This window comes from Mobula hypostoma, chromosome 3 (assembly GCF_963921235.1).
Source record: "Mobula hypostoma chromosome 3, sMobHyp1.1, whole genome shotgun sequence".
In the NCBI taxonomy this organism is placed as follows: Eukaryota; Metazoa; Chordata; class Chondrichthyes; order Myliobatiformes; family Myliobatidae; genus Mobula; species Mobula hypostoma.
In genome coordinates this window covers 115,834,994-115,848,939 of record NC_086099.1, presented here as the reverse complement: position 1 = coordinate 115,848,939, position 13,946 = coordinate 115,834,994, and positions in this window count along the sequence as shown.

Here is a 13,946-nt window from a genome sequence, read left to right as displayed (position 1 = left end):
TTCTCTCAGTGTTATTTTACATTGTTCACTCAGTGCTAAGTTATATTTTTCACTTAGTGCTATGTTACACTGTTCACTTTGTGCGATGTTACATTGTTCACTCAGTGCTATGTTACATTGTTCACTCAATGCTATGTTACATTATTCACTCAGTGCTATGTTACAATGTTCACTCAGTGCTATGTTCCATTGTTCACTCAGGGCTATGTTACATTGTTCCCTCAGTGCTATATTGCATTGTCACTCAGTGCTATGTGATATTGTTCTCTCAGTGTTAAGTTACATTGTTCACTCAGAGCTGTGTTACGTTGTTCACTCGATGCTATGTTACATTGTTCTCAATGTGCTATGTTACATTGCTCACTCAATGCTATTTTACATTGTTCACTCTGAGCTATGTTACATTGTTCATTCAGTGCTATGTTACATTGATCACGCAATTCTATGTTACATTGATCACTCAGTGCTATGTTATATTGTTCACTCAGTGCTATATTAGATTGTTCACTGATTGCTGTATTACATTGTTCACTCAATGCTGCCTTATATTATTCAATCTTCTCTATGTTAAATTTTTCACTCACTGCCGTGTTAAATTGTTCAATCAGTGCTATGTTACATTGTTCACTCAGTGTTATGTTGCATTGTTCACTCACTGCCATATTACTTTGTCCACTCAATGCTAACTTACGTTGTTTGCTCAATGCTTCGTTGGATTGTTCACTCAGAGCTATGTTTCATTGTTTACTCAGTGCTATAAAACATTGTTCACTCAATGCTATGTTACATTGTTCCCTCAGTGTTATGTTACATTGTTTTGACTCAATGCTATTTAACATTATTTACTCAATGCTATGTTACATTGTTCACTCAGTGAAGCCTTACATTGTTCCCTCAGAGGTATGTTACATTGTTCACTCAGTGCGATGATCCATTGTTCACTCAGTGCTATGATCCATTGTTAACTCTGTGCTAAATTACATTTTTCACTCAGTTCTGTGTTTCATTGTTCACCCTGTGCTGTGTTACATTGTTCACCCTGTGCTGTGTTACATTGTTCACTCAGTGTTATGTTACAATGTTCACTCAATGCTATTTAACATTTTCTACTCAATGCTATGTTGCATTGTTCACTCAGTGCTATGTTACATTGGTCTCTCAATGCTGTGCTACATTATACACTCAATGCTGCCTTACATTGTGCACTCAGTGCTGTTTTACATTGTTCACTCAGTGCTATGCTTCATTGTTCACTCACTGCTATGTTACATTGTTCACTCAATGCTATGTTACACTATTCGCTGAGTGCTATTTTAAATTGCTCACTCAATGCTGTGTTACACTGTTCACTCAATGCTGCCTTGCATTGTTCACTCAGTGTGGTGTTACACTGTTCACTCTCTGCTAGTTACATTGTTCATGGAGTGTTTTGTTACACTGGTCTCTGTGTTCTATGTTACATTGTTCACTCAGTGCTATGTTACATTGTTCACTCAGTGCTATGTTACATTGTTCAGTGGGGGCTATGTTACATTGTCACTCAAAGCTCTGTAACATTGTTCACTCTGTGCTATACGACATTGCTCACTTAGTGCTATGTTACACTGTTCGTTCAGTGCTGTGTTACATTGCTCTCTCAATGCTGTGTTACATTGTTTAGTCAATGCTGTGTTACATTGTTCACTCAATAATGTCTTGCATTGTTCAATCAGTGCTGTGTTACACTGGTCTCTCTGTTTCATGTTACATTGTTCACTCAGTGCTATGTTACAATTTTCACTCAGTGCTCTGTTACGCTGTTCACTGAGTTCTATGTTCCTTTGTCACTCAAAGCTATGTTACATTGTTCAATCAGTGCTGTGTTACATTTTTCACTCAATGCCGTGTTACATTGTTCACTGAATGTTCCCTTACATTCTTTACTCAATGCTATGTTACATTGTTCACCCAGTGTTATGTTACATTGTTCACTCAATGCTATTTAACATTGTTTACTCAATGCTATGTTACATTGTTCTCTGAGTGCTATATTAAATTCTTCTCTCAAAGCTATGTTACATTGTTCACTCAATGCTGCCCTACATTGTTCACTCAGTATTATGTTACATTCTTCACTCAGTGCTATGCTACATTGTTCACTCAATGCTATGTTACACAGTTCGCTCAGTGCTATGTTAAACTGTTCACTCAGTGCTATGTTACATTATTCACTCAATGCTATGTTACATTGTTCGCTGATTGTATGTTTCCTTGATCACTCAATGCTATCTTACATTATTCACTCAATGCTTTGTTACATTGTTCACTCAGAGCTATGTTACATTGTTTACTCAGTGCTATGAAACATTCTTCACTCAATACATTGTTACATTGTTCACTCAATGCTGCCTTACCTTGTTCTCTCAATGCTATTTGACATTGTATCCTCAATGCCATTACATTGTTCACTCAATGCTATGTTACACTCTTCGCTCAGTGCTTTGTTACATTGTTCACTCAATGCCGTGTTACATTGTTCACTCAATGCTATGTTAAGTTCTTCACTCGATGCTGCCTTACATTGTTCACTCAGTGCTGTTTTACATTGTTCACTCAGTGCTATGTTACATTGTTCACTCAATGGTATGTTACATTGTTCACTCAGTGCTATGTTACACTGTTCACTCAGTGCTATTTTATATTGTTCCCTCAGTGCTATGTTACATTGTTCACTCTGTGCTAAATTACATTGTTCACTCAGTGCTATGTTACACTGTTCTCTCTGTGCTGTGTTACATTGTTCTCTCAGTGCTATGTTACATTGTTCACTCAATGCTATGTTACAGTGTTCACTCAGTGTTATGTTACATTTTTCACTCAATGCTATTTAACATTTTCTACTCAATGCTATGTTGCATTGTTCACTCAGTGCTATGTTATATTGTTCACTCAGTGCTATGAGACAAAATTAACTCAATGCTATGTTACATTGTTCACTCAATGCTGCCTTACATTGTTCACTCAATGCTATTTTACAATGTTGACTCAGTGCTTTGTTTCATTGTTCACTCACTGCTATGTTACATTGGTCACTCAATGCTATGTTACACTGTTCGCTGAATGCTATTTTACATTGCTCACTCAATGCTGTGTTACATTGTTAACTAAATGCTGCCTTGTATTGTTCACTCAGTGTGGTGTTACACTGTTCACTCTGTGCTAGTTACATTGTTCACGCAGTGCTCTGTTACACTGGTCTCTCTGTTCTATGTTACGTTGTTTAGTGAGTGCTATGTGTTCACTGAGTGGTATGTTAGATTGTCACTCAAATCTATGTTACATTGTTCACTCAGTGCTATGCGACATTGCTCACTAAGTGCTATGTTACGTTGTTCACTCAGTGATATGTTACATTGTTCACACAGTGCTATGTTATATTGTTCACTCAATGCTATGTTACATTGTTTACTGAATGTTATATTTCATTGTTCCCTCAATGCTATGTTACATTTTTCACTCAATGCTAACTTACGTTGTTTGCCAATGCTTTGTTAGATTGTTCACTGAGAGCTATGTTTCATTGTTTACTCAGTGCTATGAAACATTGTTCACTCAACGCTGTTACATTGTTTACTCAATGCTGCCTTACATTGTTCACTCAATGCTATGTTGCAATGTTCACTCAGTGCTATGTTACATTGTTCATTCAGTGTTATGTTACATTGTTCACTCAATGATATTTAACATTGTTAACTCAATGCTATGTTACATTGTTCACTCAATTCTATGGTACATTGTTCACTCAGAGCTATGTTACATTGTTTACTCAGTGCTATGAGACATAGTTCACACAATGCTATGTTACATTGTTCACTCAATGCTATGTTACATTGCTCACTCAATGCTGCCTTACATTGTTCACAGTGCTATTTTACAATGTTCACTCAATGCTATGTTACTCTGTTCGCTGAGTGCTATTTTACATTGCTCACTCAATGTGTGTTACATTGTTTAGTCAATGCTGTGTTACAGTGTTAACTCAATGCTGCCTTGCTTTGTTCACTCAGTGTGGTGTTACACTGTTCACTCTGTACTAGTTACATTGTTCACGCAGTGCTTTGTTACACTGGTCTCTCTGTTCTATGTTACATTGTTTACTCAGTGCTATGTTACGTTGTTCACTGAGTGCTATGTTACATTGTCACTCAAAATTATGTTGCATTGTTCACTCAGGGCTATGCGACATTGCTCACTCAGTGCTATGTTACATTTTTCACTAAGTGCTATTTTACATCGTTCACACTGTGCTAGGTTACATTGTTCACTCAATGCTCCTTACATTGTTCACTCTGTGCTATTTGATATTGTTCACTCAGTGTTTTGTTGCCATGTTCACTCAGTGCTATGTTACATTGTTCACTCAATGCTATGATCCATTGTTCACTCTGTGCTATGTTACATTGTTCACTCAATGCTCTGTTACATTGTTCACTCTGTGTTATAGAAACATAGAAACATAGAAAATAGGTGCAGGAGTAGGTCATTCAGCTCTTCGAGCCTGCACCACCATTTATTATGATCATGGCTGATCATCCAACTCAGAACCCCACCCCAGCCTTCTCTCCATACCCCCTGACCCCCATAGCCACAAGGGCCATATCTAACTCCCTCTTAAATATGGCCAATGAACTGGCCTCAACTGTTTCCTGTGGCAGAGAATTCCACAGATTCACCACTCTCTGTGTGAGGAAGTTTTTCCTAATCTCGGTCCTAAAAGGCTTCCCCTCTATCCTCAAACTGTGACCCCTCATTCTGGACTTCCCCAACATCGGGAACAATCTTCCTGCATCTAGCCTGTCCAATCCCTTTAGGATTTTATACGTCTCAATCAGATCCCCCCTCAATCTTCTAAATTCCAACGAGTACAAGCCCAGTTCATCCAGTCTCTTTTCATATGAAAGTCCTGCCATCCCAGGAATCAATCTGGTGAACCTTCTTTGTACTCCCTCTATGGCAAGGATGTCTTTCCTCAGATTAGGGGACCAAAACTGCACACAATACTCCAGGTGTGGTCTCACCAAGGCCTTGTACAACTGCAGTAGTACCTCCCTGCTCCTGTACTCGAATCCTCTCACTATAAATGCCAGCATACCATTCGCCTTTTTCACCGCCTGCTGTACCTGCATGCCCACTTTCAATGACTGGTGTATAATGACACCCAGGTCTCGTTGCACCTCCCCTTTTCCTAATCGGCCAGCATTCAGATAATAATCTGTTTTCCTATTTTTGCCACCAAAGTGGATAACTTCACATTTATCCACATTAAATTGCATCTGCCATGAATTTGCCCACTCACCCAACCTATCCAAGTCACCCTGCATCCTCTTAGCATCCTCCTCACAGCTAACACTGCCACCCAGCTTCGTGTCATCCGCAAACTTGGAGATGCTGCATTCAATTCCCTCATCCAAGTCATTAATATATATTGTAAACAACTGGGGTCCCAGCATTGAGCCTTGCGGTACAGATATTTAACATTGTTTACTTAATGCTATGTTACATTGTTCTCTCAATGCCGCCTTACATTGTTCACTCAGTGCTATTTTACATCTTTCACACAGTGCTATGTTACAATGTTCACTCAGTGCTATGTTACATTGTTCACTCTGTGCTAAATTACATTGTTCACTCTGTGCTAAATTACATTGTTCACTCAGCTCTATGTTACCATTTTTCACTCAGGTCTATGTTACATTGTTCTCTATATACTGTGTAACTTTGTTCACTCAATGCAAAGTTACATTGTTCACTGAGTGTCATGTTATATTGTTCAAACAATGCTATTTGTCATTTTCTTCTCAATGCTATGTTACATTGTTCACTCAATGCTGCCTTACATTATTCACTCAGTGCTATTTTACATTTTTCACTCAGTGCTATGTTACATTGTTCACTCTGTGCTATGTTACATTGTTTACTCAATGCTATGATCCATTGTTCACTCTATGCTAAATTACATTGTTCACTCAGCTCTCTGTTAACATTTTAAACTCAGGTCTATGTTACATTGTTCTCTCTGTACTGTGTTACTTTGTTCACTCAATGCTATATTACATTGTTCACTCAGTGTTATGTTATATTGTTCACTCAATGCTATTTGACATTTTCTACTCAATGCTATGTTACATTGTTCACTCGGTGCTATGTTAGATTGTTCACTCAGTGCTATGTTACATTGTTCTCTCAATGCCACCTTGCATTGTTCACTCAGTGCTATGTTACATTGCTCCCTCAATGCCGTGTTACATTGTTCACTCAATGCTGCCTTACATTGTTCACTCTGTGCTATTTTGTATTGTTCCCTCAGTGCTATGTTACATTGTTCACTCAATGCTATGTTACACTGTTTGGTTAGTGCTATGTTATATTGTTCACTCTGTGCTATTTTATTTTGTTCACTCAAAGCTATGTTACATTCTTCACTCAGTGCTGTGTTACATTGTTCACTCAATGCTATGTTACTTTGTTCACTCAGTGCTATGGTAAATTGTTCACTCAATGCTATGTTACATTGTTCACTCAATGCTATGTTACGTTCTTCACTTGATGCTATGTTACATTGTTCTCTCAGTGATAGAGTAGTCGGATCAGGCAGATGAATGTGTGGCTGAGAGACTGGTGTAGGGGGGCAGGGCTTCAGATTCTTGGATAACTGGGATCTCTTCTGGGGGAAGTATGACCTGTTCAAAAAGGATAGGTTACACCTGAACCCAAAGGGGACCAATATTCTGGTGGGAAAGTTTAATAGAGCTGTTAGGGAGGGTTTAAACTAATTTGGCAGGGGGATGGGAACCGGAATGATAGAGCAGAGGAAGGGGAAAACAGAAATAAATCTAAGATAGTGAGCAGTAAAGATGTCAGGAAAGACAGGCAGGTGATGGGGCAAATTTGTAGCCATTAGGATGAGTTGCAGTGCAATAAAGTTGCAGTGAAATCAAAGCAAAAAGTATCAAATACTGGTCTTAAGGTGTTGTACTTAAAAGCACGCAGCAAAGGAATAACGTGCATGATCTTGTTGTACAGCTACAGATTGGCAGGTATGATATTGTGGCCATCACTGAGACCTGGCTAAAGGATGCATGTCTCTGGGAGCTGAACGTCCAAGGATACACGGTGTATCAGAAAGATAGGAAGGTAGGCAGAGGGGGAGGCATGGCTTTATTGGTAAGAAATGATATTAAATCATTAGAAAGAGGTGATATAGGATCGGAAGGTGCAGAATCTTTATGGGTTGAGCTAAGAAATAGCAGGGGTAAAAGGACCCTGATGGCAGTTATTTATAGGCCTCCAAACAGCCGCAGGGATGTGGACTACAAATTACAACAGGAAATAGAAAAGGCTTGTCAGAAAGGCAGTGTTATGATAATTGTGGGGGATTTTAACATGCGAGTGGATTGGGAAAATCAGGTCGGCACTGGATCGCGAGAGAGAATTTGTAGAATGTCTGCGAGATGGCTTTTTAGAACAGCTTGTTGTTGAGCCCACTAGGGGTTCAGCTGTACTGGATTGGGTATCGTGTAATGAACCGGAGGGGAGGTGAAGGAACCCTTAGGAGGCAGTGATCATAACATGATTGAGCTCACTGTGAAATTAGAAAAAGAGAAGCCGAAATCTGATGTGTCAGTATTTCAGTGGAGTAAAGGAAATTACAGTGGCATGAGAGAGGAACTGGCCAAAGTTGACTGGAAAGAGACACTGGTGGGAAAGACAGCAGAGCAGCAGTGGCTGGAGTTTATGCGAGAAATGAGGAATGTGCAAGACAGGTATATTCCAAAAAAGAAGAAATTTTTGAGTGGAAAAAGGATGCAACCGTGTTGACCAGAGAAGTCAAAGCCAAAGTTAAAGCAAAAGAGAGGGCATACAAGGAAGCAAAAATCAGTGGGAAGAGAGAGGATTGGGAAGTTATTAAAACCTTACAAAAGGAAACCAAGAAGGTCATTAAGAGAGAAAAGATCAACTATGAAAGGAAGCTAGCAAATAATATCGAAGAGGATACTAAAAGTTTTTTCAAGTATATAAAGAGTAAAAGACAGGTGAGAGTAGATATAGGCCCGTTAGAAAATGATACTGGAGAAATTGTAATGGGAGATGAGGAGATGGCAAAGGAACTGAACAAGTATTTTGCATCAGTCTTCACTGAGGAAGACAGCAGTATACCGGACACCCAAGGGTGTCAGGGAAGAGAAGTGTGTGCAGTCACAATTACGACAGAGAAAGTACTCAGGAAGCTGAATAGGCTAAAGGTAGATAAATCTCCTGGACCAGATGGAATGCACCCTCGTGTTCTGAAGGAAGTAGCTGTGGAGATTGCGGAGGCATTAGCGATGATCTTTCAAAAGTCAATAGATTCTGGCATGGTTCCGGAGGACTGGAAGATTGCAAATGTCACTCCGCTATTTAAGAAGGGGGCAAGGAAGCAAAAAGGAAATTATAGACCTGTTAACTTGACATCCGTGGTTGGGAAGTTGTTGGAGTCGATTGTCAAGGATGAGGTTACAGAGTACCTGGAGGCATATGACAAGATAGGCAGAACTCAGCATGGATTCCTTAAAGGAAAATCCTGCCTGACAAACCCACTACAATTTTTTGAGGAAATTACCAGTAGGTTAGACAAGGGAGATGCAGTGGATGTTGTATATTTGGATTTTCAGAAGGCCTTTGACAAGGTGCCACACATGAGGCTACTTAACAAGATAAGAGCCCATGGAATTACGGGAAAGTTACATACGTGGATAGAGCGTTGGCTGATGGCAGGAAACAGAGAGTGGGAATAAAGGGATCCTATTCTGGTTGGCTGCCGGTTACCAGTGGTGTTCCGCAGGGATCAATGTTGGGGCTGCTTCTTTTTACATTGTACATCAACGATTTAGATTATGGAATAGATAGCTTTGTGGCTAAGTTTGCTGACGATACGATGATAGGTGGAGGGGCCGGTAGTGCTGAGGAAACGGAGAGTCTGCAGAGAGACTTGGATAGATTGGAAGAATGGGCAGAGAAGTGGCAAATGAAGTACAATGTTGGAAAGTGTATGGTTATGCACTTTGGCAGAAAAAATAAACGGGCAGACTATTATTTAAATGGGGAAAGAATTCAAAGTTCTGAGATGCAATGGGACTTGGGAGTCCTCGTACAGGATACCCTTAAAGTTAACCTCCATGTTGAGTCAGTAGTGAAGGAGGCGAATGCAATGTTGGCATTCATTTCTAGAGGAATAGAATATAGGAGCAGGGATGTGATGTTAAGGCTCCATAAGGCGCTGGTGAGACCTCACTTGGAGTACTGTGGGCAGTTTTGGTCTCCTTATTTAAGAAAGGATGTGCTGACGTTGGAGAGGGTACAGAGAAGATTCACTAGAATGATTCCAGGAATGAGAGGGTTAACATATGAGGAACATTTGTCTGCTCTTGGACTGTATTCCTTGGAGTTTAAAAAAATGAGGGGAGACCTCATAGAAACATTTCGAATGTTAAAAGGCATGGACAGAGTGGATGTGGCAAAGTTGTTTCCCATGATGGGGGAGTCTAGTACGAGAGGGCATGACTTAAGGATTGAAGGGCGCCCTTTCAGAACAGAAATGTGAAGAAATTTTTTTAGTCAGAGGGTGGTGAATCTATGGGATTTGTTGCCACGGGCAGCAGTGGAGGCCAAGTCATTGGATATATTTATGCCAGAGATTGATAGGTATCTGAGTAGCCAGGGCATCAAAGGTTATGGTGAGAAGGCAGGGGAGTGGGACTAAATAGGAGAAAATGGATCAGCTCATGATGAAATGGTGGAGCTGAATAGCCTACTTCTGCTCCTTTGTCTTATGGTCTTATGGTCTATGTTACATTTTTCACTCAATGCTATTTTACATTGTTAACTCAATGCTACCTTACATTGTTCACTTCATGCTATGTTACATTGTTCACTTTGTGCTATGTTACAATGTTCTCTCAGTGCTATGTTACATTGTTTACTCAATGCTATGATAAATTGTTCACTCTGTGCTAAATTATATTGCTCACTCAGTGCTATGTTTCATTTTTCACTCAGTGCTATGTCACATTGTTCATTGAATGCTGGTTTACAATGTTCACTCGATGCTGCCTTACATTCTTCAGTCAATGCAATGTTATACTCTTCACTCAATGCTATGTTAAGCTGTTCACTGAGTGCTATGTTACACTGTTCATTTAGTGCTATGTTATATTGTTCACTCAGTGCTATGTTACATTGTTACCTCAGTGCTATGCGACATTGCTCACTCAGTGCTATGTTACATTGTTCACTGAATGTTATGTTACATTGTTTACTCAATGCTATGTTACATTGTTCACTCAATGCTGCTTTATATTGTTCACTCAGTGCTATTTTATATTGTACACTCATTGCTCTGTTACATTGTTCAATCGGTGCTATGTTTCACTTCACCCAATGCGATGTTACACTGTCCACTCAGTGCTATGTTACATTGTTCACTCAGTGCTATGTTACATTGTACACTCAGTGCTATTTTACATTGTTCACTCAATGCTATGTGATATTGTTCACTCAATGTCATGTTACATTGTTCGCTGAATGCTGTGTTAAGTTCTTCACTCAATGCTATGTTACCTTGTTCTCTCAGTGCTATTTTACATTGTTCCCTCAGTGCTATGTTACATTGTTCACTTAGTGCTATGTTACATTGTTCACTCAGTGCTAAATTACATTGTTCACTTGGCACTCTGTTACCATTTTTTACTCAGTTCTATGTTACATTGTTCTCTCTATGCAGTGTTACATTGTGCACTCAATGCTATGTTACATTGTTGTCACAGCGTTATGTTACATTGTTCACTCAGTGCTATTTAACATTGCTTACTCAATGCTGTGTTGCATTGTTCACTCAGTGCTGTTTTACATTGTTTAGTCAGTGCTATGTTACATTGTTCACTCAATGCTATACAGCATTTTTCACTCAATGCTGCTTTGCATTGTTAACTCAGTGCTGTGTTACACTGTTCACTCAGTGCTAGTTACATTGTTCACGCAGTGCTTTGTTACACGGGTCTCTCTGTTTCATGTTACATTGTTTACTCAGTGCTATGTTACATTTTTCACTCAGTGCTACGTTACACTGTTCACTCAGTGCTCTGTTACGCTGTTCACTCAGTGCTATGTTACATTGTCACTCAAAGCTATGTTACATTGTTCACTCAGTGCTTATAATTTAAGAGATAAATATGAAACATTTTTGAATATCTGACGCCATTACTTACAAAAGATAGGATGGCTTATTTAATTGCTCCGATAAAGATCTTGGTCCCTTGGGGAAACTAACGAATAAGTATACTAAATTTATTTTGAATCCCATGGAACATGTGGAAACCTTCCAATACACAGGTGGTTCTTCTTTTTCTTTTCTTTCTTTTCTTTTTAGGTAAGACTACATACGGGGGTGGGAAGGGTTAAGGGGGGGAGGGTAGATATTATCTTTCATGTATTCATTTTGAAAATTTAATAAAAATCATATCAAAAAATAATGCTGCCTTACATTATTCACTCAATGCTGTGTTACATTGTTCACTCAGTGCTATGTTACACTGTTCCCTCAGTGCGATGTTACATTTTTCACTCAATGCTGTGTTACATTGTTTGCTCAGTGTTATGTTACATTGTTCACTCAATGCTATGTTACACTGTTCACTCTGTGTTATGTTACATCGTTCACTGAATGCTAAGTTACATTGACTACTCAGTGCTATGTTGCATTCTTCACTCAATGCCACCTGACGTTGTTCACTCACTCCTATGTTACATTGTTCACTGAATGCTATGTTACATTGTTCACTCACTCCTATGTTACATTGTTCACTCAGTGCTATGTTACATTCTTCACTCACTCCTATGTTACATTGTTCACTCAGTGCTATGTTACATTCTTCACTCAATCCTATGTTACATTGTTCACTCAGTGCTATGTTACATTCTTCACTCACTCCTATGTTACATTGTTCACTCAGTGCTATGTTACATTCTTCACTCACTCCTATGTTACATTGTTCACTCAGTGCTATGTTACATTGTTCACTCAGTGCTATGTTACATTGTTCACTTAATGCTACGTTAGACATATTTGCTTTGAAACTAATGGCATTGTGATCAACAGATGCAAAGTGTTTCCCTACCCAACCTCCTGTCAGCTGCTCATTCTGTAATAGCAGATACGCTCTCATTAGGACATCTGCAGTACATGTTGATTAAGAAAATGTTCATGAACACATTTGACAAACTTATCCCTTTTACAGTATGGGAGTCCCAGTCAATATTGAGAAAGTTAAAATTACCTAATACAAAAACCTTTTTTTTTTGCAAAGTCTCATCCTCTCTAAAAATTTGGTCCTCCAGATTCCTCAGACTGTTGGGTGTGTGGAACAGAGCCCCTTTAACGTGGTCACACCTTTCTTATTTCTCAGTTCCAGCCAAGACACTTCACTAGTTGAGTTGTCCAGCCTGTCTTATCTGAGCACTGCTGTGACGTCTCCCCTGACTAGTAACACTGGCCCTCTTCCTTTAGTCCCTTCCACTCCGACATGTTGAAAACAATTGAACCTGAAGATATTGAGCTGCCGGTCCTGCTTTTTCTGCAACCAAATCTCACTAATGGCTACAATATTAGAATTCCAGGTGTTGATCCATTCCCTGAGCTCATCTGTCTTTCCTACCACACCTCTTGCATTGAATAATACATAGCTCAGGACACCAGTCACACCATCCTCCATCTTTTGTTTCCTGACTTTGTCTGAGATTTTAACAACATCTGTCTCCACAACCTCTCGACTAACTGTTCTGGCACTCTGGTTCCCATTTAGTTTAAACCCCACCATGCAGCACTAGCAAACCATCCTGTTAGGGTACTTGCCCCCTTCCAGTCCAGCTGCAAACTGTCTCTTCTGTACATGTCCTATCTTCCCGCGAAGAGAGCCCAATGATCCAAAAATCTTCCAGCCTTCACAAACTCCTTAGCCAGGTATTAAACTGTACAATCTTCCTAGTTCTGGCCTCACTAGCACGTAGCAATCTCGAGATCACAGTGCTGCAGATCCCGCCCATTAGCATAGCACCTGCTTCCCAAACTCACCTTGCAGAACCTTGTCACTTGCCCTACCCATGTCATTGGCTCCTACATGGACCATGAACTGGCTGTCTACCTTCCCACTTAAGGATGCTGAGGACTCAACCTGAGATGCCCTGGACCCTGGCACCAAGGAGGCAATATCCCACCTTGGAATCTCGCTCTCACCCACAGAACCTTCTTTCTGTTCCCCTAACTAACAAGTCCCCTATCACCACAGCTCACCTCTTTCCCCCTCCATTCCCCCCCCCCCAACCCTTCGCTCCTGAACTGCAGACTCAGACTCAGTGCCAGAGACCTGACCGCTGTGACTTTCCTCTGCTGGTTGTCCCCACCCACAACAGTATGCAAAGTGATATACTGTACCTGTTGTTTAGGGTGGTGGCCATTGTCTTCTTCACCCCTTTATCCTTCCTGACTGTCACCCAGTTTCCCGTGTCCTGCACCTTGGGCACAGCTGCCTCTCTATATGTCCTACCTATCAACATAAACTTTAGAACAAGTATAATTTGTCATAATGTTGAAGAGGATAGGAACTACAAACACTCCTGTGTGAATGCCATTATCTTAGGAATATTCTTCACACACCCTGACCGGGGAAGGCAAGTCTAACTCCGTCCTTTCGTTTAAGCAAGGCGCATATCATGTGGCCACGTGATGGCATATGCAGTTCATGCTTTTGTACGTTTAACCTGTAAATGAAATATTCAAATGAACAATAATGTCCCATCAAACTACATACAAGATCATTCAAGTATCACTGAAATATTAAACGCGCCGCACCGTAGGGACGGTGGGTGTCCCTGAT